General features: G+C 41.5%; 1 long non-coding RNA gene across 1 annotated transcript in view; it reads left to right on the plus strand.

Moving 5' to 3' along the window:
• The first annotated feature begins 297 nt into the window (after positions 1 to 297).
• LOC135698202 (uncharacterized) overlaps positions 298 to 26,149 on the plus strand; it is a 139,188-nt gene continuing 113,336 nt past the window's right edge. The window contains exons 1-2 of the long non-coding RNA XR_010517465.1: positions 298 to 671; positions 17,194 to 17,298. This is a non-coding gene — a long non-coding RNA (uncharacterized LOC135698202). The remainder of the gene's footprint in view (positions 672 to 17,193; positions 17,299 to 26,149) is intronic.

Genomic DNA, 26,149 nt, shown 5'->3' on the forward strand with positions numbered 1-26,149 from the left:
AGTCTATCTAAACCTACTGGTGCTTGGACGAAACACTCATGCTCATCTTATGATTGTCTTCATCGTCTTGCGCTTGTGATTGTGTTAAAAATTGATAAAACTCGCTCTTCCGCTCTTTTTTATGCAAATGCTTTTCCGCCACCTCCACCAGTTGCCACTAGATCAGAGAAGGTGGGAGGGGGGTGTTCTCTGGTTCCTGGTGTGCTTTGCTCGTACGTACACATACCTACATGCATCGCTCGTGTTGGTTGGTTCGCTCGCTCTTCGATCTCCATGCTCTCGAGTGTTTTCATTCATAAACAAACCACCGTAGAGTGTGGATTGGAACGAGCGTAGTTGCGCGATCGCGGTAGACGCGCGTGTCGTCGCACCCGCTCCGTGGCGGGGGTGGATCAGCCGTCGTCGTGTGTACGTTTCGTGCGTACTTCCGGACCGGCGCGACGACTCACCCGTGGAAGCAAGGAATACCCTATACACTGCGTGTGAATGTGAATGAAGGAGAATAAAGTGGTAGACATGCAGACGAAGATAATGGAACAAAAACAATCCTTTCGATTGTTGTGAATCTAAAGGAAGAACCTTGGTGAACCTATGATATGAAGATAAGGAATATAAGAAGGATAATGTGTTGCTAGAATGTATTTTTTTTTTCACTACACTACTATTACACGGTACGTATCCAATGCATCCAAAAGTGTTTATTGAAAGTAAGTGATGGGAAACAACTGAATTGTCATCGTCAGATTGAGAATGCTGTTCTAGTGAAGTGGAACAAGAAGGTGTGTGATACAAACTAAAAAATATTGCCATTTCTGAATACAAGTACCATCGCGAGTACCATCGACTCCAGGTCCGGATATTTGCTGGTTTGAATCATTGTTGCCACACAACATATGAATTCTAAAATGGTTATGAATTCAGAAGTTCTAAATTAACAACTGCTCGACGAACACTAACATGAGGGTTGGCTTCAGCTCGGGCAATTAACAGCCAAAAAGAAAAGAAAAGGAAAAGAACACTACACATCCTCTTTAAGTTTGAAATGTGAATGTTATGGCACTAAATTAAAAAAATTAAAACAAAAAACGAAGTGTACAATCCTTTGAGATTTTTCTTTTATCGTTTTTTGAAAAATCGGTGCTATTTGATTTTTTGGTGGTGGAGAGTTATTTCTACTGTAAGAGCCGTCACGAGAGAAGCTTCAATTGTTCAACGACTCGCGGGAAATCAAATCCAGAACAACATGTGAAAAGGGCATACAAGCTTTTTGTAAACAAACCTTTGTAGGCCCTTTTCTCACCAACCGAGGGTCACTCACGCAAACCAGCAATATCATCGGGAAGGGGAAAGTGTCCCCTACCCGGTGATGTTAAAGGTTTGCGTTGGTGTCATATGGGTGGCGAGAAAAGGGCATAAGAAGGTTTGTTTACAAAAAGCTTGTATGCCCTTTTCACATGTTGTTCTGGAAATGTGCAAGCGAGTCACGTGGATTGACAAAGAGTCATTTGTTGTGACATGACAGACGAAATAACGCCCATAATCATTAGTGAAGGAAGATTTTATTTTTATTCCGACGGCTGTTAGGTTTTGCACTGCAGGGCTCTCCATTTTCATCGGGTTCATAAACATACCTCTCAACGTCTCTGGTCATTGATTAGGGAAAACTTTTTCACTTTAAACTTACAGTAATCCCTCCATTTATGCAGTGGGTGGTACTGTCAACCCACCTCTATTTCTCGGCAGTCCTTTAACCAGTTGAGTTGTTGATGACTAGTTTCAGGTTGACACTAATCACATGCAAAAAATCAGCGTTATGGGTTGAAGGACACCCGAGAAGCAGCGGTGGATGGATGGTGCCACCCACCGGATAAATGGAGGGATTACTGTAATGCAATCCAGTTATCAGTATTTTAAGTTCAAATGGATAGAATTTCACATTGAACATACGCTTCCAAGTTTAGAGTAGTCAGGTGAGTCGTAATCCACCGCAGATAGACGACAATTACAGCTTTCAACAATGCCGTCGGATGTTGGAATTTTTTAAATGGAGAATTTTATGTTATACCTTATGATTTTTTTTACAGTTCTCTTATTTCAATCTTCTTTATTCCGACATGATGCTAGTGGGCTATATTATATTGCGATTCCGATACAATACTATTTATGGTAATCAGCTGTGCCAGTGGTGTAGTGGTAAGCGTGATAGCCTCTCATCCCAGCAGGCCTGGGTTCAATCCCAGTCGGCATAACATCACGCCTTCCTTCGGAAGGGAAGTAAAGCCGTTGTTCCCCGGTTCATGAGTTGATGGGTCGATAGGTAGGGTCCAGGTGTGGGAGCTGCCTCCCTGGCGTCGGTAGCATTGGTGCTCAGCACGGAAAACAAGATCGGCGGAAAACAAATCAAGGAAAAAAAAATATTTATGATTATCGTTTATAAAACACGGCGACAGCATCGAAAGTAACACAATGGAATTAATTCTCAATATATTCGCAAACAAATATCAAAGAACTTTTCACGAGTTCATCGTCTCCGTGTTCAGCGAAAATGTTCAAGTTACCCTTGAGAATACGTTTACTCAGCGTAGAAAAACAAGATCTTTTACAGTTAGAAAAAAGAAGGTATTTCAAGTTATGAGAAATCTGTAATAGGGGAAATGGATGTATTGTCGGCCTAAATGCCCTTAATTTGGACCCATACATCAATTCTGAAATCGACTAAGTTTTCAATAGCGACCAAAAATATCCATTAGTACCGTCCCAATGACGCGTTCATCTAGATAAAATTTATAAATAACAGACTTTTAGCGATGGGCCCAACCTTAGATCCATAGGCCAACATAAGAGACATTTTTCCTATATCACTGCATATCCAGTTTCTAACAATATACCAAAAGTATTTTCTAATAATTGAAGAAAAGTTAAATTAGCTATCATAATTAATTAAATTATTTATTTATATATTAACCGTTCATGTCATTCAAGGCGGTAATTAATTTAGTTGATTTCTGCCAAACTATGGACCTAGACCTGTGAAGATTTCGTACGAAAATATTGATCTTGAGATAGCTGCTTGTTGGTTAGGTATTTTATTCTTTCTTTTATTAAACATACATTCAGACTTGGGATGGTTCGTCTTTATTCACAGCAGTCTCTTGTAAGTACTACCATTTTGTTTCTCGTAAGAATGATGTGTAATAAATCCACACTTATATTTGATGCATTTTTCGTTTAGTTTTAAGTGGCCACCACAGGTGACGCACACGCGATGCGATGTGATGTGAACAACGCTATTAATAATAGTAAATAATACATCTCTTTCGAATTCGGCGCATCGTGTCGCGTGTCGCATCTTCTCTGGAGGCCTCCCAAAGTGTACCGTAAAACGGGAAAACTTGCAACAAGACGACATTTCCAATTATCTAAAAAATATCGATTTCATTCTTATTTACGTTTGTTAACGAAAAACATAGGAATGACGTTACCATACAAATGCCATTTACCGGAATATCTCACCTTCTATAGTGCAGGAAGCCAAAAATAGGTAAAGCGGATCAAAGTATTTTTCATTTACTTGTGTTCAATTTGTAGGGAATTTTCCACTCGCTTTCTAACCAAAAGTAAGTTAGTTGTACCCAAAAGTAGGTAAATAGGATTATACTCAACGTTGGGTTCCCACTCTTTACTACCCCTGTTGGGGTAGTAACTGACACACTAGTCAAAAGTAGGTCAAAGTGAATTGGTTGGGTACTTTTTTCTTACCGTGTATAAAGTACACCGTGATTTAAAATGACGTGTCCATCACTGAGAATTTTTTACAACTATGATCAGAGATGGCCAAGCGACTGTTAAGTGGAATTCTAGATAGAGCTGGAATTAGGGCGTAACAGCCTTTGTAAACAATGACTTTTAAAGATGATTAATAGGTACTCAAGGCATGTCCACGTAAACCAACATATCCGTCGGGTAGGGGAAGTCGTCCCCTACCCGATAGTGTTGTTGATTTGCGTTGGCGAGCCTTAACTTCCTAGAAATCATCGAAAGAAGTCATTGTTCACAAAAGCTGTTACGCCCTAATTCCAGCTCTATCTAGAATTGTTCTTTTTCGGGTGATTTAAAAAAACATCGGCAAATTATTTACAAATTTTGAGCTTTGTCAGCCCGCAAAACTTTTTCTTATCCTGCATCAGTTGAGATGATGATGATGATGATGGTCCCACCTTTTACCCCTACAAAGGTTCGAGATGGACGATTTAGCTTTAAGATAATTAAATATGATAATTTACACACTAGCGGAGTCCCACTTTTATATTTGACTTAAAGTAAGTACAGTACCAGTTATTATGGTTTTTAGACTGATTTGAAAATATTTGATAGTTGAAAACATATGTTCACACATCAAAGTATAAAGGGAATAGCAGGTAAATAAACCGATAATTCGATACGTCACCCTAGAATGCGCCCAATGTATGCTGAAAACGGTGTGAACATTTTGTGGTGTGACAAAATAATTTTGCTGGGAATCTAATTCGAGGCAAAATATGCAATATCATGCCGATGCAAGCATTAAACTTCTCCAGAGGATTGATTAGTTGTTAATCGCATCAGCTTCATCGATTGTTTGTAAACAAAGGTGCAACCGATAGCTACACCCTAAAAATTTTCGGTGTTCGGCGGTGTAGCACCGGTGTAGCTACACCGCAAAAACGAAAACGACATAAAAGAAAATGTGTTTTCTCCTGACTGTTTCATCTTAGTATTCTTCTTTGGGTATAGTGCCAAAGCTTACATTTGATACAATAAAATGATTATAGTTTTATCCCCATAGGCAGTATGCAATTTTTACTAAGGGGAGAATGGTATACAACGCACCCCCTGGGCAGAACGCACCAACTGACTTTCATTTGTGTTTTTCATGGCTTTTACGTAACTTTTTTGTTGTCTTATCAAGTAGCACTTCTAGCATAGCATCTGAACTCAAAATCCTGCATGATAAATCCTTGAATTGGATTAAAAATTCCAAGAAAAACTCAAAATAAAATGAAAAAGTGCGTCTTACCCCGGGGGTGCGTTATGTACTGTCCTCCCCAACATCACTTTGAACTAGCGAATCAAGTTTCCCGCACTCATCTTTTTGCAGCATTTTGTATTAATTTATTTGAGACAGAGTTTGTTTTGCTGGTAGTAGGTGATCATAATAATTATATTGAAGAAATTTACACGTAAAAAAAGTTTGCAACAAAAATACGCAAGTCCGCGGTATATTTCAGCACCTAGGGCAAGTGAGACCTATCGAAAATCCCTGATTAATCCTCCTACAGGCGAATAGAGCCTTTCTCGTGAAATATGATATATATACCCATTTTGGTCACCGAAATTTGCCGGAGTAATGAGTTAGTAGTGTAGAACATAATATGACTTAAATTGAAGTTGATGAGTAGAATCTTTTGCACTATCTGGTGATAAGGTTAGTTTAGGTCGCCGAGCTAGTAGTTTCAACAAATTGATGTTTGAAGTCATTGTTTAGAAAAGCAGTTACGGCTTGTTGACAATTGGTTCTTGAGCTAATTTTCCGCCACACTGTACTCGTATATTCCTATTTATTCGTTCCCTTACATACGTGGTGATAGCTCTACTGTGAATGCAATGACTAATTTTAACATTATGAGGTCATCTCCAGGCATGGAAAATCATTTGCATTCATTTCATCCATTCATTTACATTCATTTGCCTCTAACTTTTTTCATCAATAGCATTCCTCAAAATGATGTATGGAGCTTTGGTAGGTTTGCTATTAGCTATAAGTTTTGCTCATAACTTAAATCTGTATCTCTTATGCATCACGAACTAGAGCGGGCAGAACTTGTTACTGTTTTTCAGTGAATGTAAAATACATTCACTCAAAAACAGTAGTGGCTTCTGTTCGCTCTGCTTCGTCATACATAAGAGATACGGATTTGACTTCTTAACAAAAGTTGTAGCTAATAACAAAACCTACAAAAGTTCGGAATGCTGTTGAAAAAAAAGTTAGAGGCAAATGAATGTGAATGAATGCACGAAATGAATGCAAATGATTTTCCATGCCTGGTCATCTCCATAACATATTCGCATATCAAATGGATGTCTGGAGTGTATTCACGGTTTATTTAGTAATAAAATTATATTAGCAACTAGGGACACGATTTGATAATAATTATCACTTGAAATACTTATTAATACCAGTTATGTGCTTTCAATTTAAAATTTTCCAGATCAAAATTCTCATTATTTGATTTTTGAAAAGAGCGAAAACGACGCATCAAAACAAAAACACAACACAGATAAAAATTCTGAATTAGCGGCGCCGGTAGTGTAGTGGTAAGCGTGATTACCTGTCACTCCAGCAGGCCTGGGTTCAATCCCAGTAGGCGCCGCCGGGATGTTCTGAGGCATAACATCTCTGATCACGCCTTCCTTCGGAAGGGAAGTAAAGCCGTTATTTGTTTTCCGTGGATCTTGTTTTCCGTGCTGAGCACCAATGCTACCGACGCCAGGAAGGCAGCTCCCACACCTGGACCCTACCTATCGACCCATCAACTCATGAACCGGGGACCAACGGCTTTACTTCCCTTCCGAAGGAAGGCATGACCAGTGACGTTATGCCTCAGAACATCCCGGTGGCGCCGACTGGGATTGAACCCAGGCCTGCTGGGGTGAGAGGTAATCCCGCTTACTACTACAGCACCGGCGCCACTATACCATTTTATTTGTTTACATTATATTTCTTCCTTTGAGAAGATGTGCGTGGCCGGCAATGGTTATAGTCATGCTTTTCCTGTTCTGACTTCTGATTGGAAAGCTATTCACTCCCAAATAGTTTTCCTCAAGCAATCATAATAAGGCTGTGAACCATTTGCCGAGTTAAATTTAACTCGTGGTTAAAATTGACATTTCGAAAGTAATTCTGTATGTTCGAAAATCCCTGTGCTGTCGATCGGCTGGTTTTCGAAAAGAACTCAGCCACAGTTGTCAAAATTTAACTTCTTGTCTGTCAGAAATAACCACGCTCGGATAGCAGGGTTAATCGATAACTTTCCATCTGTCAAATTTTAACCAAAAGTTAAAAATTCCACCAAATGGTTCAGAGCCTAAGAACCTAGATACATGACAGTTGCCAGTATGCAATCTACGAATTCAGAGATGCCAGATTTTTTTTTCGGAAGTCTGCGAAAAATGTCTGTGAATTTAAGAAATGTCTGTAATTGGGCTGCATAAAATTAGCAAAAGTTTTGCGTGCGAATGGGGGTCTGGCCATGAAATATATGCGAGTTGGGAATGCATCCATTTACGCCGTTTACGTTAAAAGCAATTAATAAAAAAATAAATTACGATTACACGACAAATGAGGTCGACTCAAAGTTTAGATTACTTCACTCATATTCTTGAAAACGTAGTTAACTCATTTTGGAAAATTTTACTCAGTCTACAACCAAACTACGTTTTCTAGAGTTTGAGTAATTTAAACTTAAATTTGAGTCGATCTTATATGCCATGTAGTGTGGAAATCCGTTAGTTACTTTAGGCTGTGAACCATTTTCCGAGTTAAATTGAACTCATTGTTAAAAATGACACTTCAAAAGTTATTTTCTATGTTTGAAAATCTCTGTGCTGTCGATCGACCGGTTTTCGAGAAGAACTCAGCCACAGTTGTCAAAATTTAACTTCTTGTCTGTCAGAAATAACCACGCTCGGATAGCAGGGTTAATCGATAACTTTCCATCTGTCAAATTTTAACCAAAAGTTAAAATAATCCACCAAAGTGTTCAGAGCCTTAGTAGAGGTGCTTTTGCAGGCCAGCAACAGAGAAACGAGCACATCTTAGTGAGAGATTCAACTTTCCACCACCTAAATATGGAGAAATCGACAATCAAAAGAGCAATTTATAAGCTTATTAATACGATTCTAAACACGTCGTGCTCAACAAGCGTTGATGAATCAGGATCAGAGTTGCTGAAAGAATTCAAATAGGAAGGAATATCGAAATAAATATCATCGAGAAATTGAGAGTTCTTTACAACGATGCCAAGTACGATGAATTGGCACTTAAAACTAACACTGTTGTAACGATTTTACAAATATAGTATATAAATAAGATATATCAAGCAACATATTCATTACATTTTGCAAAATAATTACACACCCGGGGGAGAAAAACTTGGCTAAATATAACACAACTTGCTGATACCAACCTTTTTGCCTTTCTCGTACACCAAGGTGTACCGAAAGGCTATGATATCACTTGAAAAACACAATTTCGTTCCAAGACCCGGAGAGACGAATGGCACGGCACATACCAATAGACTCAGGGGTGTGAAGTTGTTCGCCTCCCCGTGGTGCACCCTGGAAACGATGGACCACCAGTGCTGCGGTACTGATCCAGTCGGCTAATCGAACAACAAACGAGGGGAAGCGCCGGAAGGTGCCTTGCGATCGATGTCAGTAAGATCGCAAGTATGTATACTGACACACTGGCATTATGTAGGACACTGAGTGGAAACTTACCATAAACCACGCTACGGGCTGGCACTCAAGGTATTTCATTCTCTTAGTAGAGTCGGGTGGAACCGGCCGAAACGACGTTTGAGCTAATGCCTTGTTTGTCTCCGTCCCATAAAACCCTGGCAGGCCTTAGAATACGTTCCTCCCGTGCCACCCAGTTGGGGCTGCGGTGGGAATAGGTTCGGTTGAGTTATTCCCGTCTTACGCGATCCGGCTCTGAACATAACGCCCCATGAAGGCCTATGTCAACCCTCGTCATGGACCTCACTGCTCGCATAGGCACCCATGGGGATCAATCAGCGACTATTCCATTTGCACGGTAGGATAGCGGTCTAAGGGGGACCCAACAGTCGGGATGATTTCAAACAATCATCAAAAAAACCAAAAACCCCAAACCCCAGTTGAACAAGTCGCCGAGGAGGCGACCGCGAACCCGTTCGCGAAGGGAGGTCTACCCAGATCTCCCGAACACAGAGAGCCGAACAAACGGTCGAAATCTCCGCGCGATGCAGAGACAACGGCCGGGATCGGTGGACAGCCGGAAGAGCAGCCGAAGGACTGGCCCGGGCTAATCAGAACTATGAATAGCTTTGGGCCCCTCCCTAGGCTGCTGGCAATCGCGGGACAACTCGACGCCATAATTGAGTTCACGAGTACGAAGAGCAACATCGCGAAGGACCTAAAGCAGGCCTTGCGACAGCTCCGTGCAAACGTGAACGAGGCCCAGGACGACCACGAGCGGCTCAGGAAGCGACTAGAGGTCGCAGAGAGGGCGGAACAGAAGGAACCGAAGTCTACCCAGACGGACGCCTTCAACTTCGCGGGCAACAATACGATGTCCAGCGAGGCCCTCCACTTTGCCGTTACGCAGGGACAGAAGCGTAATCGACCCTCACCTTCGCCAGTAAAGGGCGCAGCACGCCCTAAGAGACGGAAAGTCTCTGTGCAGGTGGAGAGTGCGGTGGTGGACGTACCGAAGAAGAGGGCTGGAATAGCCAATAGAAATACTGAGAAACCTAGCGGCTCCAAGGGCGGGAAGCAGGGCGGTAAGAAGGGTACCCCCCCGAAACCCCCGAAACCCCCGAAACCCCCGGACAAAACTGCCCCCAAGAGCAGTGCTGCCCGGACCAGGAACAAGGGCGAAGCTCTCATCCTCAAGACGGACGCGTCGAAATACGCGGAAGTCTTGAAGAAAATGAGAACGGACGAGCGCCTTGTGGAGATGGGCAGTAACGTGAGGAGCATCAGGCGCACTCGTACAGGCGAGATGCTCCTGGTGCTCAAACGTGGTGCTAAGGACCAGGGACCAACCTACCAGAAACTGGCAAAGGAGGTTGTTGGTTCTGGGGTGCAGGTGAAGTCGCTAGGCTCGACTATCACCATCCAGGTCAAGGACCTGGACGAAGTGACGGAGGCGACCGAGATAGTCACGGCGCTCCGGGAACAGTGTCAAGTCGAGGTACCGCAATCAGCGATTACCTTGAGGAAGGGACTGTTCTCCACCCAAGTGGCTACCATCAGGCTCTCTGCAGCTGAGGCCAGAAAGGCGGTAGCCGCAGGGAGGGTGCGAGTGGGCTGGTCGGTCTGCCCCGTCAGTATTCCCCGACCGGTGACGGCTTGCTTTAGGTGCTTCGGTCAGGGCCATGTGGCCCGTGACTGCAAGAACACCGACAGGAGCAAGCTTTGCAGATGGTGCGGCTTGGAGGGCCATAAGGCGCGAGGTTGCCAAAAGCCGCCGAGGTGCACTATATGCGCGGAGAAGGGGAATACCCCTACCAACCACATGGCAGGTGGCCCCCGCTGCCCGGGGTCCAAGAGCAATGCTGCTAAGGCAAAGAGCAATGCTCAGCCATGTTCGAGGTAGCGCAGTTGAACCTGAACCACTGTTCGGCTGCCCAGCAACTGCTGTGGCAATCGGCAGTGGAATGGGGAGCGGATGTCGCAATCATCTCTGACCCGTACCGCGTCCCAACCGGCAACGGGAATTGGGTCACGGACGCGTCGGGGATGGCGGCGATATGCACGATGGGGAGCTTCCCCATTCAGGAGGTAGTCGTGTCCAACTCGAGCGAGGGATTCGTGATCGCCAGGGTTAACGGAGTATACTTAAGTAGCTGCTATGCTCCGCCCAGGTGGTCTATCGAGCAATTCTCGCAGATGGTGGACAGACTGACTGCGGTACTTGTCGGCCTAAGACCGGTGGTCATTGCGGGCGACTTTAACGCATGGGCGGTAGAGTGGGGTAGCCACCACACCAACCAGAGAGGACGCATCCTACTGGAGGCAATGGCCAAGCTGGACGTTGTACTATCCAACACCGGCTCGGTCAGTACCTACAGAAGGAATGGTGCAGAATCCGTCATCGACGTGACATACTGCAGCCCGAGTTTGGAGGGCAACCTACACTGGAGGGTCGATGAGGGTTACACTCATAGTGACCATCAGGCGATTCGGTACAGTGTGGGGCCAGGTGAGAGGCGAGTGGCAGGAGGAAATTCTTCCTGCGCTCGAGGCTGGCGGACGTCGTTCTTCGAGGAGGAGGTCTTCGGCGAAGCACTGAGGCGGGAGCGAATAACCCCGGATCTGACGGGGGAAGAACTGGTAGCAGCACTGACAAGGGCGTGCGATACAACCATGCCTAGGAGAGCCTATCCCAGGCATGGCCACAGACCGGTGTACTGGTGGAGCGAGTCGATTGCTATCCTCAGGGCGTCTTGCCTCCAGGCGAGAAGGAGGATGCAACGAGCTCGTACGACTGAATCTCGCGAGGAACGCCGCGTCGCTCTCCGAGCGGCTAAGGCAGCCCTCAATAAAGAGATCGCCAGACGCAAGCGCGCGTGCTTTGACAGCCTATGCCAAAGCGCCAACACGAACCCATGGGGGGATGCTTACAAAGTGGTCATGGCAAAGACCCGCGGCGTGACGGCACCCCCGGAGAGATCACCAGCGGTACTGGCTCCGATCGTTGGGTTCCTGTTCCCGCGTAGGGACGTAGACTCCTGGCCGCGGATCCCAGGCGCGGATCAGGGAGAAGTGTCTAGAGTGACGAACAGTGAACTTGGCGGTATTGCCAGGTCGCTGGTGGTGGGCAAGGCCCCGGGCCCAGATGGGATCCCGGTTGTGGCTCTGAGGGCGGCCGTTGCGGAAAATCCAGACATGTTCCGTTCTGTTTTTCAGACTTGTCTGGACGTAGGCGTCTTCCCAGACGCGTGGAAGCGGCAGAAGCTGGTGCTGCTTCCGAAGCCAGGAAAACCCCCTGGGGACCCGTCAGCATACAGACCCATCTGTTTGCTGGACACCACTGGGAAACTGCTTGAGAGGGTCATCCTCAACAGGCTGTCGGCCTACACCGAAGGTGTAGACGGCCTGTCAAGCAGCCAGTACGGGTTCCGAAAGGGCAGATCCACGGTGGACGCCATCCGCGACGTCATCCAGACGGCAGAGGTGGTCCATCGGAAACGAAGGGGCATTCGCTACTGCGCGGTGCTAACCTTAGACGTGAAGAACGCGTTCAACAGCGCGTGCTGGGGGGCGATAGCCCGCTCGCTACACCAGCTCCAAATTCCCGGAGGGCTGTATAAGATTCTGGAAAGCTACTTCCAGAATCGTGTGTTGACGTACGACACAGAAGATGGCGAAAAATGCGTTAGAGTCACCGCAGGTGTGCCACAAGGCTCCATCCTGGGCCCGGTGTTATGGAACGTCATGTACGATGGACTGTTGAGGATAAAATTCCCGGTAGGCGTGAAAATTGTAGGTTTTGCCGACGATGTCACGCTGGTAGTCTGCGGGGAATCCCTCGAGGAGGTAGAGCTGACAGCGGCCCACTGCGTCAGGCTTGTGGAGGAATGGATGAGAACCAGGAAACTGGAGCTCGCCCATCACAAGACGGAAGTGGTCGTAGTCAACAATCGCATGTCAGTACAGCATGCAACGTTGACAGTCGGCGGAAGCACAATTAGGTCTGTGCGCTCTCTAAAACTCTTGGGGGTTATGCTCGACGATAAGCTCAGCTTCGGCTGCCACGTCGAGTACGCCTGCAAGAGAGCGTCTATGGCTGTGGGGGCATTATCCCGTATGATGTCAAACAGCTCGGCAGTGAATGCCAGTAAGCGCAGGCTCCTCGCTGGGGTCGTAGTATCTATCCTCAGATACGGCGGCCCTGCGTGGGCTGCGGTACTGGATATTGACTGCCACAGGCAGAAATTAGAGAGTACACACAGGCTAATGTGCTTAAGGGTGGCCAGTGCATACCGCACTATCTCGAGAGAGGCCGTCTGTGTCATAGCAGGGATGATGCCAATCAGCCTTATCATTAAGGAGGATGTGGCGTGTTATGACGCGAGGACCGTTCGAGGGGTGCGCAACAACGCGCGAGTTGTGTCGACCGCGAGATGGCAATTGGAGTGGGAAAACTCCACAAAGGGGAGGTGGACTTACCGCTTGATACCTTCCGTATCAAGCTGGGTCAACAGGCGCCATGGGGAAGTAAACTTCCACCTGACACAGTTCCTGTCAGGCCATGGCTGCTTTAGGAGCTACCTGCATAGGTTCGGACATGCAAGTACTCCCACCTGCCCCACATGTGCTGGTGTCGAGGAGACCGCCGAACACGTCGTGTTTGCCTGTCCACGTTTCGAGCCAGTATCGAGCGCTATGCTAGCGATATGCGGAGCGGATACCAGTCCGGACAACATCGTTCATAGGATGTGTGGTACCACCGAGAACTGGAGCGCGGTGGTGACTGCGGTCACCCACATAGTTTCGGTATTACAACGACAGTGGCGAGCCGAGCAGCAGTTACCTACTGCCCGACCAGATCGTTAGAGTATTGCTAGAGAGGCGCCATAGCGCTACAGCGGCCCCTCCCACGAAGTAATGCCTTCGGGCGGTTCCGGGGAGGCCAAGGGCCAAGCGCACAGGGTAAGGTTTAGTGGGTCGGGAGTGAAATTCTCCCATCCCCACACCCTGAGTTCCTTCTCAGGTGTCTGTGAGCAGATTCCCCCCTGTATAAAAAAAAAAAAAAAAAAAATACCAATAGACTCATCTCAACGGGATCGGAATTTTTTTTTCTTAATTTGTTTTCCGTCGATCTTGTTTTCCGTGCTTAGCACCAATGCTACCGATGCCAGGGAGGCAGCTCCCACACCTGGCGTGATCAGAGATGTTATGCCTTAGAACATCCCGGCGCGGTGCCGACTGTGATTGAACCCAGGCCTGCTAGGGTGAGAGGTAATCACGCTTACCACTACACCACCGGCGCCGCTTACCCTCCGGGGATTGGAAAATGTTTCTATTTGTGTGTATATATGTATGTATGTATGTAAGTTCGTATGAGTGTAACTAACTCAATTTTCGCAGAGATGGCTGAACCAATTTGAGTGGAACATATTCCAGAAGATGTGATTCAGATCCCCATAGACCGCTATTGATTTTTTTCCCGATCGGAATTATGGTTCCGAAGATATGAACACAAATGTGAATTCCAGATTCCATTGGGTAATTCGCAAATGATTGATATATCAAAAATTCATCATGCGAAACCTCAAATCACATTAGAATTTATCTATAAGATCAATGGTGGACATATTCAGACCCAATGATCACAATGGCCTCTTTCAGGTGTACCGGGTACCCCGGGAAGTGGACAGATTCTGACATGCGCTGAAAGGCATCGTGCGATACTTCAAATCACATAGAACTCAACATAATGATTAGTGCAAGTATTTATATTGATTTTCCTTCTTATAGCTTACCTGATCCTTTGAAAAAGTTCGGTACAAAACGGCGAAAATGGCTGCTTCGTTCTGCACTAAAACTGCATGTGGGTGTTCTGAGTTGACGTATCCAAACAAACCGTCAAATCGTGTGGAAAATGTTCGTTTTGAATACAACATTGCAGCACATTGATAGGTCTATAACTATGACCGTCTATAACACTGACACACGAATGAGCTGTCACTGTTATAGACGGTCATAGTTATAGACCTGCACAGAAAAACAAAACTACCCACCGCTTGAGTTTTTTAAACTCAAATTTGAGTTATTTGACCTCTGCCCGTTTCATTTCCTCTCGCTATTGTTGTCAAAAATAAAACGAAAGATTCGACTCAACCGTCTAGTTCCGTACGAGAAGCCAAAATTGAGTAATATGCGATATACCCAAATTTGAGTTAATTGAACTTAATTTTGGGTAGAAAAAATTGAAAATAACTTAGCGATGGGTAATTTTTTTGCCGTGCTTAAATGCAAACTACTTTGAGCCGGTTTACCCAAATTTGGCTTATCGTACGGAACATGGGAGATGAGTGAAAAGAACTTAATTTTGGGTTGTTTTGAATTTCTGTGTGTATAGACCTGCACAGAAATTCAAAACAACCCAAAATTAAGTTCTTTTCACTCATCTCCCATGTTCCGTACAATAAGCCAAATTTGGGTAAACCGGCTCAAAGTAGTTTGCATTTAAGCACGGCAAAAAAAAATACCCATCGCTAAGTTATTTTCAATTTTTTCTACCCAAAATTAAGTTCAATTAACTCAAATTTGGGTATATCGCATATTACTCAATTTTGGCTTCTCGTACGGAACTAGACGGTTGAGTCGAATCTTTCGTTCTATTTTTGACAACAATAGCGAGAGAAAATGAAACGGGCTGAGGTCAAATAACTCAAATTTGAGTTTAAAAAACCCAAGCGGTGGGTAGTTTTGTTTTTCTGTGTGGTGGATTTGAAATCGCCCGAGTTTCTAATGATTGTTGCAAAATGCATCGTACGTGTAATTTGATTAAAGATGTAAAACAGTGTAACCAAATAAATTTTAAAAAATTTCTCTGATTACAAAAGTCTGTAAATATCTGTGAAAAAAACTGAAAGTCTGTAAAAATGTCTGTGAAAAAATAAAAGTCTGTAATTTCACAGACATGTCTGTAAATTTGGCATCTCTGTATAAATTACTCCGTTACAAAAGCAACGCAACTTTCCACGTAGCACCGAAATATGATCTTGTGTGGCCAATGTGAACCTAGGTGCTCAATTTGGCCATAAATGCATCTGTCACTGCAATGGACATGATATTGAATGCCAATAACGTCGCATGTCAGAAACTTACCACGTCCCTGGTAGCATCTCGAACAAGACTGCGTACTTTCACTGAGTATCTTTTAACTCCATCAATTCAAAGTTGGTTAGAAATGCTATCTAATATCAACATGAAGCTGTGCAAGTGTGATAATTTATTAGCTAGAGAAAGTTCTGATGAGGGTAGGTTGATATTTCCGCTAGAGTACGGCAGTGTGAAAATTTAATTGATGTTGAAAATGAGCGAAGGGCCATTAATGCGACAGTACTAGCATAGAGGTAACTCTAAGACCACTGGGTCCCGAAGAAAATCATTATTATTTTTGGCTCACTCAGTACCAGAACAACGGTCCCAAGCAGTCCCAAGCTATTTCCCTCACCCCTGCATGTTCTGCATGAATCCACACACCCCTGATGTTATCTGTCAAACTTTCATAGCGAATCAAAACAAACATAGTGTAGTAATAGAATTTCAACTAGAATAGGGTACGTTAATCGTTTGCTTGGGACCAATAGGCTACTAAAGTGGTGAGCCAATTTAAAATCGTTAGTTTCGTATTGATTGTTGGTACTAGTCAAACGCACACTCCTTCACCTAACTCATACACTACCGATGATAAGTTTAAGGACACCCCAAAAAACCATGCAAAAATGTTTGGTTCAATTTTTGATCTCCAAAGGTTATTTGAATGGTATGAATGGTACAGCATAAAAAAGGGTCCATTAATTATGTCACGCAAATTTGGCCCATTTTCAATCCCCCCTCCCCCCTTTGTCACATTTTTTTTATGGACCTTAATTGTTTTTTGTAAGGCTCGTCACAGTTTCCAAAACCCCCCTCCCCCCAGAAGTGTGACATAATTAATGGACGATTCCTAAGTGTTCTACTGCTACCTTTAATTCAAAATTTGGCCAGCCCAATTCTGAGAAAATCAGTCACGATTCTTCAGAGTAAATTTTGAAAAATATTGTAACTTTGGGTGAACTTTTAGCACACAAATTTTGAAATATGATACATTGAACAATTTGCCTACGAGGAAAGTTCAATACCTTTCAAATGATCTAAAGAGAACGAAAATTGGACGTAACATGACAGAGATATGAACATAATAAATTTGTCATGTTTTTTTGGGGGTTTCTTGATGAGGAGACTTGATGTATTTTTCAAATCAATAGGCAAAAGAGTGACAGCACGTTGACAGCATGTTGTTCTGATGTCTTTTATCTTTTAAGCACCTCTCAGACCTTCATATCAATTACATGTGTACGTTATGGACTAAACAGTCTTCACTGAACATTTCAAATAATTTGGTACAGTAGTTAAAAAGTTACAGTTGTAAATGTGTGTGTCATTTTTATCGAATACACATTTTATTCCGAGAGTCAAATAGTGTCTCACATTTCCTAACTGACTCTTGGGACCTAGTAAATCATTATTTGTCCGTGACTTTCTAAATTACTCCCCCTCCCCGAACATTGAACATAATTCCCCAATAAGAGAAGTGTGTAAAAAATTAACGTGAAATTATTGTATTAATCGATGGATAATTCTTTCTTTCTTTATCTCTTCCCCTTCACTCAGGTTATTCCCGCTTGCTCTGGGAGCAATTATTGCAATGATCATTTTGAGAACCAGCGGCCAGCGGATATACATCGTTAATTTGAAAAATTTTCGGTGTTCTCCCAGGTAATTGTTATTGTGTTTTCCTTAATTTGAGCAGAGTGTAATTATTTCCAATGAATGGAGCAACAAAAAAGAACACCTCATAGCCGTGATTAAAAGAAAGATCACGGTTTTGTGGACGGAGGTGAACGAGAAAAGACGAGAAGCATTGCAAACTCAAATTGAGCTCTGTGTGGACCGTGATGCCATGCAGTTTCAGCAGCATTTCTGAGTTGAAACATTTGCTTGATAAATTGCATAAGTCACATTTTTATTTTATCGAAAACGACTTTTTTGGTTTGGAAAATTGAATGAGATAAAGCACTTAATTACAGGGTCTGAATATCCGTTTGTTGAACAACCACATAAGACCTAGGTTTGGTTTTATGCTGTTTTCCAGTATTTCCATAGAATGGACGTACATATGCGGTTCCTCAAATAAATGATTTATTTGCCTTTAATTGTATACAACACAATTACTTCAAAGAGTTTATAGGATTCTGCGTTAGTGAAACATGGTTCAAGTATTCTATAGAAAGTTACATAACATTCTTGGCATATCGCTCATGTGGTAAATTTTCTCGAATTAACCCATATTTTGGGACCACTGGCCGCAGTGCTGATAGAAAGGTCTCCCCTTTCCGTAACATCAAGCATGGTTTCACGTATCTCATCATGGTCGGGGAGAAACCGATGATAGGCCTCCCGAAAAAGCAATAGAAGCACAAAAAACGTGAATAATACTAACTCGCCAAATTAATGCTCCTAGACTTCTAATCATTTTAATAATTTGTTTTGAGCATGAACAGTAATTATACTCCACGCCGTTGATGAGTTTTAAACGTGCGGTTTTCGGGCCTCAAGAGCAGAGCCCTTCTCTTTTCAGCGCACCTTTGGTATGTAGGTAGCTGATTTGTCTGCCGGATTTTTTTTATCCTCTCTTGTTTCTTAGAGTCCGTGTAGCAGTGTAAAGTTGGCTGGCTGCTGTTGCCTACTGTACCAAACATCTCAATTAAATTTGTTCCTCCGAGAAATAATTATTAGTAATTATTATTTTTGTATACCCTCTTTTTCACTTATAATTTAATCCTCTCTCACTCGGATTCTCTGGTTGGCTCTTCGTTGTTTCTGGGTGTTTGTGTGCGTTTACTTTTTTTCATCAATTTGTTATCCCATTGATCCTACTTTTTGCTCAACTGATGGTTAGGTTATGACGTGGTCCATATTAGACCGGTGTTTTGCGAGCAAATTGTGATATTGGCAGTTGCTTGAAGTGTGAATGTTTTGTTGGTGTGGTAACTTTGTATGTGTAGGTGATTTTCTGAGCCATGATCGCTACTAATGATTGTGGGAACCCGTTGTTGATTTTGTTTGGTGGTGTATTAGGAGATGTGTGAGAAATTTGACACAGGTCCGGAATTTTGGTAGAATCAGTTTTCATGTTACAAAGATTTCTACTACTACTACTACTACTACTACTACTACTACTACTACTACTACTACTACTACTACTACTACTACTACTACTACTACTACTACTACTACTACTACTAATACTACTACTACTACTACTACTACTACTTCTACTACTACTACTACAAGGACGAAGTTGTGTCCATTTAGCTCGATCCATAGCTGTAAGTCGTCAACCACTCCGTCTGACAAAAATCATCATATTAGCGACCCTCGGTGGTACTTTAGTATGGGGTGAGCTGTCAATTTGTTAGTTAATATGTGTCAAAAAGTGAAACGATTATTTTGTTCTAATTCTTAATTTAAAAATCGATATGATAGTGTAAAAAAACATAAGCTCTTTAAAAAATGTTACCGGACCATCATGTGACTGGATGAAAGGCAGAATTTGCTTCTGGAGACCTCCGAGTTCATCCTTTTCTCAGTGACGAAAACCTTTGTCTTCTGGCTGCAGCTGCAAATTTCCTGCCAGATCATATACTTGCGTGCGAATTTATCCGCTACCACAAAATTTTGAATCTGCCATGGAAACCTTCTCGAGCCTTCACTTTGTAAAATTTTGGTCCTGGAAGCTTTCCGAAGTCGGCATTTACATAGGTTTCATCATCCATAAGTATGCGCCCACCGGACTTGGGTTCTAGCTACGGTATTCTGCTTTAGTGGTCAAGCCTGCTACGGGCATACTACTTTTTACTCAAATCGCATGAATTTTCCATGGAGCTGACCGTTGGCAGTTCCACTTACTTTGAGACTTCCGATTCGTCGTCAAGGTTTACCTATACGTTTTGAGCACGCGCCATACGGTGTGTCTAGGAAAATTCAACACTTTAGCCATAGTTGAAGATGCTAATTTCAAATAACAGACTGTAGTGGTAATTTTTATACGATAGATGGAGTAGATGAAAGCATAGAGTTGATAGTTCCGTTAGATTACGGCAGTGTGAAGATTGCATATAGATATTAGAATAGCGAGCTAGAACAACTTTTAAGGAAGGTACAAATCGGTTTTTTCATCTCTCTTTACCAAACTCCCCCTTTGGAGAGGGATGGTGAGGGGTGTCCACTTTAGCCAGTTTGGACGTGGATCACGATGGATTTTCCAGGTGACTATGCAACGCTCGTCTTGTATGGTGACTGTCTCCAAAGCAAGAGCGTTTTATTACCTGAAAAAATACACTGTAATAAGCAAGACAGTAATGCGGGCACACACTTTTGCCTGTAGATTTGCAGACATACTTCAAATCTCCACGTACATCGTACGGGTTTGGCAAAAGGTGTGCGTTTGACTTTGTACTGTTGCATAAATGGCCCTTCGCTCATTTTCAACTTCTATTCAATTTTCATACTGCCCTACTCTAACGGAACTATCCACGTACCCTCTTCTAAGATCATTTTCTAGCTAATAAATGATCACACTAAAGCTTCATGTTAGATAGTATTTCCAACCAACTCTACACTGTTATTGTTATTGTTGTTGTCAACAAATAGTCGTCAAAAGCTTCCGAAAACGTCCACTAGGAGCGCTGTATTAAGCAAAAGAGTTTGTTTTATTGCTAAGCAGGCCATGGTTTGGCATCTCATACGACAAACGCAACAAGAAACGGTTATGTGCTCAAGTTACTAACGAAAGAGAAAGTTGACGAAGAGAATCGATCAATGTTACTTAGGACCTAATGCAATGTTCATAAAAAAACACTGCATTTTCACTGAAATCCAGGCGACATTGGAATGCCAACATGAAAAATAAAACTACAAAAATTACCTATAAAACGCCAAAAATTGTTGCAGAAACCCAAAAATTACCTGTAGTTGGAAAAATGGCACTAAAACGTGAAACTAGCCCAAAAATCTCAAAATGGTCTCAAAACGCAATAGCGACTTCAAAAACTTTCTAAATGATCACAAAAACACAAAAACAATCAAAACGCCAAAAATAGTCTAAGAAACGCTTAAGTGTCAAATGTAAAATGTTTAAAATTGCATTTTAAACGCCAAAATGGGCTACCATGGCATTAAAAACGCTAAAAAGGACTAGAATTTACAAAATGAAATAAAAACGCTAAATCGAGCTATGGACCGTCAAAATGGTCTAAAACACAAATACCATTAAAAATCCGAAATGGTTCAGAAACGCAAAAATGGTCATAAATAGTATTTTTCTTTGCAGTTATGCTACATTTGATGGAATTACAAAATCGCAATTTCGGCTCTGTCTTGGTTTTGGAAAAACATACACACTTAATCTGGCTCGGTAAAATCTCCAACAGCCGATTACCTCGGCATTTACTTTTGCTGATATACCTGCAAAATATATGTTTGTTAGCTGATATCGCAGCAAAATGATATTTGTTAGCTGAGTCTCGGCAATTATTTTACTGAACCTCAGCAAACTAAATTGCAGAACTACTCGGCTGTTGGAATCTCGGCGAAAAAAATTAAATGTGTACAATATTTTGAATTTTCTGAATCTTTTTCAAAATTAATTTTTTTTTAGTTTTTAACATAATACTTTTAGGGAGAATTAATTCTTATTGTAAAGCAATTTTAGCACTCAATTGTGAAACGTTGCAATTTTGGGAACATAGATAAAGTAGTTCAACAATTTATAAACCGTATACTTACTTGACTCCAAATCATGAGATTTTGGCGTAATTGAATTTGTAGACAAACACGCCAAAATCGCCGATTTCTCGGGAATAAAAGCACAATCTCAAAAACAAATAACACTATCAGGTAGAAGAATGATTCCTCTATCATTTGGGATAGTTTGTTTACGAGATTGAGCTTTTGTTCGCGAGAAATTGGCGATTAAGGGGGGAAATACAAGGAACACGTCAAAAACTCGACAATTTTCGGAATTTTTTTGGTGAGCAAATGAAAGAACGCAAACGTTTGCATTAAATTGCTTAAATCTTCCTCTACATTTGAGATTTTTTTCATTGGTGTGTGACCTCTGTGGCTCCTTGGGGTCACATCGGAAGGAGGTCGCCTCCGGTGGGGCTGGTAATTAGCGGGCGTTTTAGAGACCTGAAAAATGGACAAAACTTACTTTTATCAATAGGACCTTATTCAGAAAAGATTTTTGTTCTATGTGAACCTCTAAAACCCAAAAAAAAAAAAGATTTAAAAATTTAGAAAAAAATATCTGAAAAAAAAATGTATTTGAATGATGAATGATTTTTCACTGTTTTTTTTCCACTTTAGGCAGACCTGAAAATTAATATTGTTAATTTTTTCATGATATCAGTGGTTCACATAGAGTAAAAATCTATTTCCTTTAAGATGGCGTCCATTGATCACTCCTTCCTCGTGCTCGTAGCATGTTTTAAAAAATTTTAAAGTAAAATATAAAAAACCGATAAAAAAAAATTTTACTTGTATTTCCCCCCTTAAGGTGTTTGCTTACTAAAATAATTACTTCAGAATTTAAATCAATCCGGAATCCACCACATTTACAAATGTTTGCAGTACTAAACAAAAATTATTTCAACATTTGCAAAAAAATTACTTATCCATTCTGTAATGAATGTTCACAATAAATACTGGGAGATTTTTTATGTAGCTATGCCTAATGTTACATTCAGATATATATATTAACTGCGATAGATTTATTCGGTAGAGCTTAAACAACATTTGTATATGGGTCATTCCAGCTAAAGTGGGTACACCACCTGTGGTCGATGTCACCGATTTGAGCCAAACTTGGCCAAAACGCTTATTTTGGCATTCTGAACAAACGCCTTTTTTGATTTTTCTCTGAAGTGCCTAGATCCCTTTCGGCTACAACCCTGGATTTCCGAGATTTTTAAAAATTTCTACTTTCAGAAGAGATTACTGCACAACCAAATAAGCTATTTGTGATCTTAGAATGTCAATTTGAAGGTTTTTTAATGTAGATTATTATAGGTGTAGGGTAAACGCTCCTATAGTTGCGGTACGTTAGAAGCGTTAGGTTCCTATAGTTGTATATGGAGACTCCGTACACAACTATAGGAACCTAACGCTTCTAACGTACCGCAACTATAGGAGCGTTTCCCCTACTCACATTTTGTTTTTATTATAGTAACTACAATAAACAGACTCATTTCCGGTAGGTATCAAAATTTTTAAAAAATTGCATATTTTCACCATGGGCGGGATTTTTTATTTCTAAATATTTTGGGCTCAAATTTTCACCACATTTTGGAAAACTCTTCTACTTGATGCATTTCCAAGGGAAAATGATTTGGACAAATTGTTTTTAAGATGTGACCAGATGAATGAGTGGTAGTTTGGAGCTTTTCTGGTGGAAAATCAATGCTATTAATTTTTTTAAATGTTTTCTTGAATTCCTTCACGCTGATGGCACAATAATATTTTTATGTTATTTTTCACATGTTCTGGACAGGATTCTCATCATATGAAATCATAACTAGCTCATTTATTTACTTCTTTCCATAATTTAATTGTGGTCCTAAAAGTGAAAAATATGAAAATCCTATGGGATACAGCCAAAACGTTGTGCTTTAGAAGTATGATGAAATCAGATAGATTAGCAGGTGCATATATAAAATTTCAGTTATGGATGACAGCTGCTGCTTGAATAATACCCTTATTTGATTAACTAATTTATTGTTTTAAGATTCAATCTCACGAGTAAGAATGCTCTATTTTTATTACAGATATAAAGAAAAATAAACGTTAAGCATTTATTTTTCATTTGTTGAAAACACACTTTCCATTCACGAACGTAACATAAAAAGCATTATTGCTCGTGAGATTGTATCCAATAAAATAAATTAAGGGTATGATTCAAGCAGCAGCTCACATCCACAACTGAAATTTTATATATATACCTGCTAATCTATCTGATTCCATCGTACTTCTAAAGCACAACGTATTTTTCACCTTTAGGACTAAAATTAAATTATGGACAGAAGTAAATAAATTTGCTAGTTATGATTTCATATGATGAGAATCCTGCCCAGAACATGTGAAAAATAATATTGAAATATTATTGTACCATCAGCGTGAAGGATTTCAAGAAAAAAGTAAAAAAATATTAAATAGCTCTGATTTTCCACCAGAAAAGCTCAAAACTACCACTCACTCATCTGGTCATATCTCAAAAACTATTTGTCCAAATCATTTGCCCTTGGAAATGCATCAAGTAGAAGAGTTTTCCAAAATGTGATGAAAATTTGAGCCCAAAATATTAAGAAATAAAAAATCCCGTCCAAGGTGAAAATAGGCCATTTTTTGACAGTTTTGATACCTGCCGGCAATCAGTCTGTTTACTGTAGTAAGTATAACAAAAACAAAATGTTAGTACACCTTTAGAATTTACATTAAAAATCCTTTAAATTGACGTTCTAAGATCACGAATAGCTTATTTGGTTATTGACTAATCTCTTCTGAATGTTGAATTCTTAAAAATCGCGAAAATCCAGGGTTGTAGCCGAGAAGGACTTTAGAGTAAAATCAAAAAAAGGCGTTGGTTCAGAAAGCCAAAATAAGCGCTTTGACCAAGTTTTTCTCAAATCGGTGACATCGACCACAACTTTTTTTTATATTCTGTACCCACTTGAGCTGGAATGACCCATAAGTTCAAATTATTGATTTCAAATCAGATCCTAATAAATCTTAAATTTGACCTCATTTGGTTTCGATCTCCTACTGCAGTGCTGTTTTAAGTTTATGTGGGAGTTAGTATAGGAATGATGCAGGCGCCAAACACGTTAGCTATCATATGTAGGGTGTGCCCCAAGGTTGCTTGACAAAATGTTATTTTTGATCACCCTCATATTCATTCGTCTCTTACTTGTGATAACTGCATCAGTTCTATTATCCTTCCTAAAAAAAAAAAAAAAAACAGATCGCAAATTTACTATACTTTAGATTGACGAACGCTAAAACCAACAAAGACTCTTCACTGCTTCATCAACGTCTAACAAAGCTCTTCACGTTGGAATTAATTCAATTTGAGGCAGATTCCAGCGTGATATCGCCATCCAATTACTGCTCCGATTATGGATTATCTACCACTAAAGGTGTCGAAGAAAGGTAACGGGCACATAGTGTGTGTGTGTGTGAGAGAGAGAGAGGCAAATGAAAGAATTTCAAATCGTACCAAACAGTACCTCGCTACCATCAATCCACATGCCGCTGCTGGTCCAACCCATCCGCGAGCATACAAACGACAGAGAACACGATTGAGTGAGTTTATATCGAGACATAAAGGAAACTTTCGTTCTCTTATTCTACACTGCTCCACGAACACGTTCGAGATCATCCCGCGAGCTATAAAAAAAGCTCACTCTCCCAGTTCCAGTACCAGCCGGTCGACCAACCAGCCACCCACCCACCGTGAAGATCTTCATATCTCGAATCATGCTCGGGTTTGCCCATCGAAGCTGGCCGTGGTGTAAAAGAGTAACAACCGGCATCAAAAGAAGGAAAAAAAACAACATCTCTTGAAGCGTTCGGCCTTTTCCACACGTCGTCGTCCGTTCGTTTGTTTGGCCGTTCGTGGTTCTCTCTAGATGCCGCGAAGGAGCGCGTGTTTTGCGCCTTCACCTTCTTATATATTGTTTGTATTATATCTGCATAAATAATTTTAAACAATAAAAAAATTCTAGTTAAGAAGAGAGTCCACGGCAGTGTAGGACCGGGTCCGCTCCGCTCCGATCATGATCACGATCGGGAGATAATGATGATTCCAATATTTATTATTTTAAACACACATAAAATATCTGTATGGGTATAGAAAGGCCGGGAAGAACAGGCAAAAGACGGAGAGAGGAACGGCAAAAGACGGGGACAAAACAACAATATAAAGTGTGTATGCTTGCTTGGAAAAGCGTGTTCGGAGTTTACTCATTTGCTGGTGACAATGCAAGGTAAACATTGGCAGAGGAATGGAGGCAGGAGATTTTGGAAATACCTTCGGGCGATCTTTAATTCGGGCCGCGCTTAGCTTTGTTGGTCGGATGCTTCTTGAATCATTACAATGGGTGGTTAATTTTGAACCGACAAAGTTTTAATGACATAGTGGTAAAGAAAAAGGACACTTTGGTGGTCAACAAATTCTTGACTTCTTTTGTGGGTTGTTCGTCTTGTTGTTCAGAGCTATTGGTAGTACTGAACATAGTTTTGCCGTAGTTAACTTTAGCAAAACACATACTAAACGCCATAGAATTTGAATAATATTAACGGGAACCTTATCACCAAAAAAAAAAAGATAGTTTTTTCAGACTCACTTTGATTTTTTTTTTAAATATTTTTTTATAATATACGCAAGATCTAAGAAAATCAGTTTTTTCCAGAGAAAATCAACATGTTAAACAAATCTATCTTATCATGAAAACAAGTTGAACTCAAAACCAAATCAAAAGTTCGTTCAACATTCTGCTATGATGTCATA

Source organism: Ochlerotatus camptorhynchus, unplaced genomic scaffold (genome assembly GCF_037179485.1).
Source record: "Ochlerotatus camptorhynchus isolate MF236.1 unplaced genomic scaffold, CSIRO-AGI_Acam_v1.1 ptg000083l, whole genome shotgun sequence".
Classification (NCBI taxonomy): Eukaryota; Metazoa; Arthropoda; class Insecta; order Diptera; family Culicidae; genus Ochlerotatus; species Ochlerotatus camptorhynchus.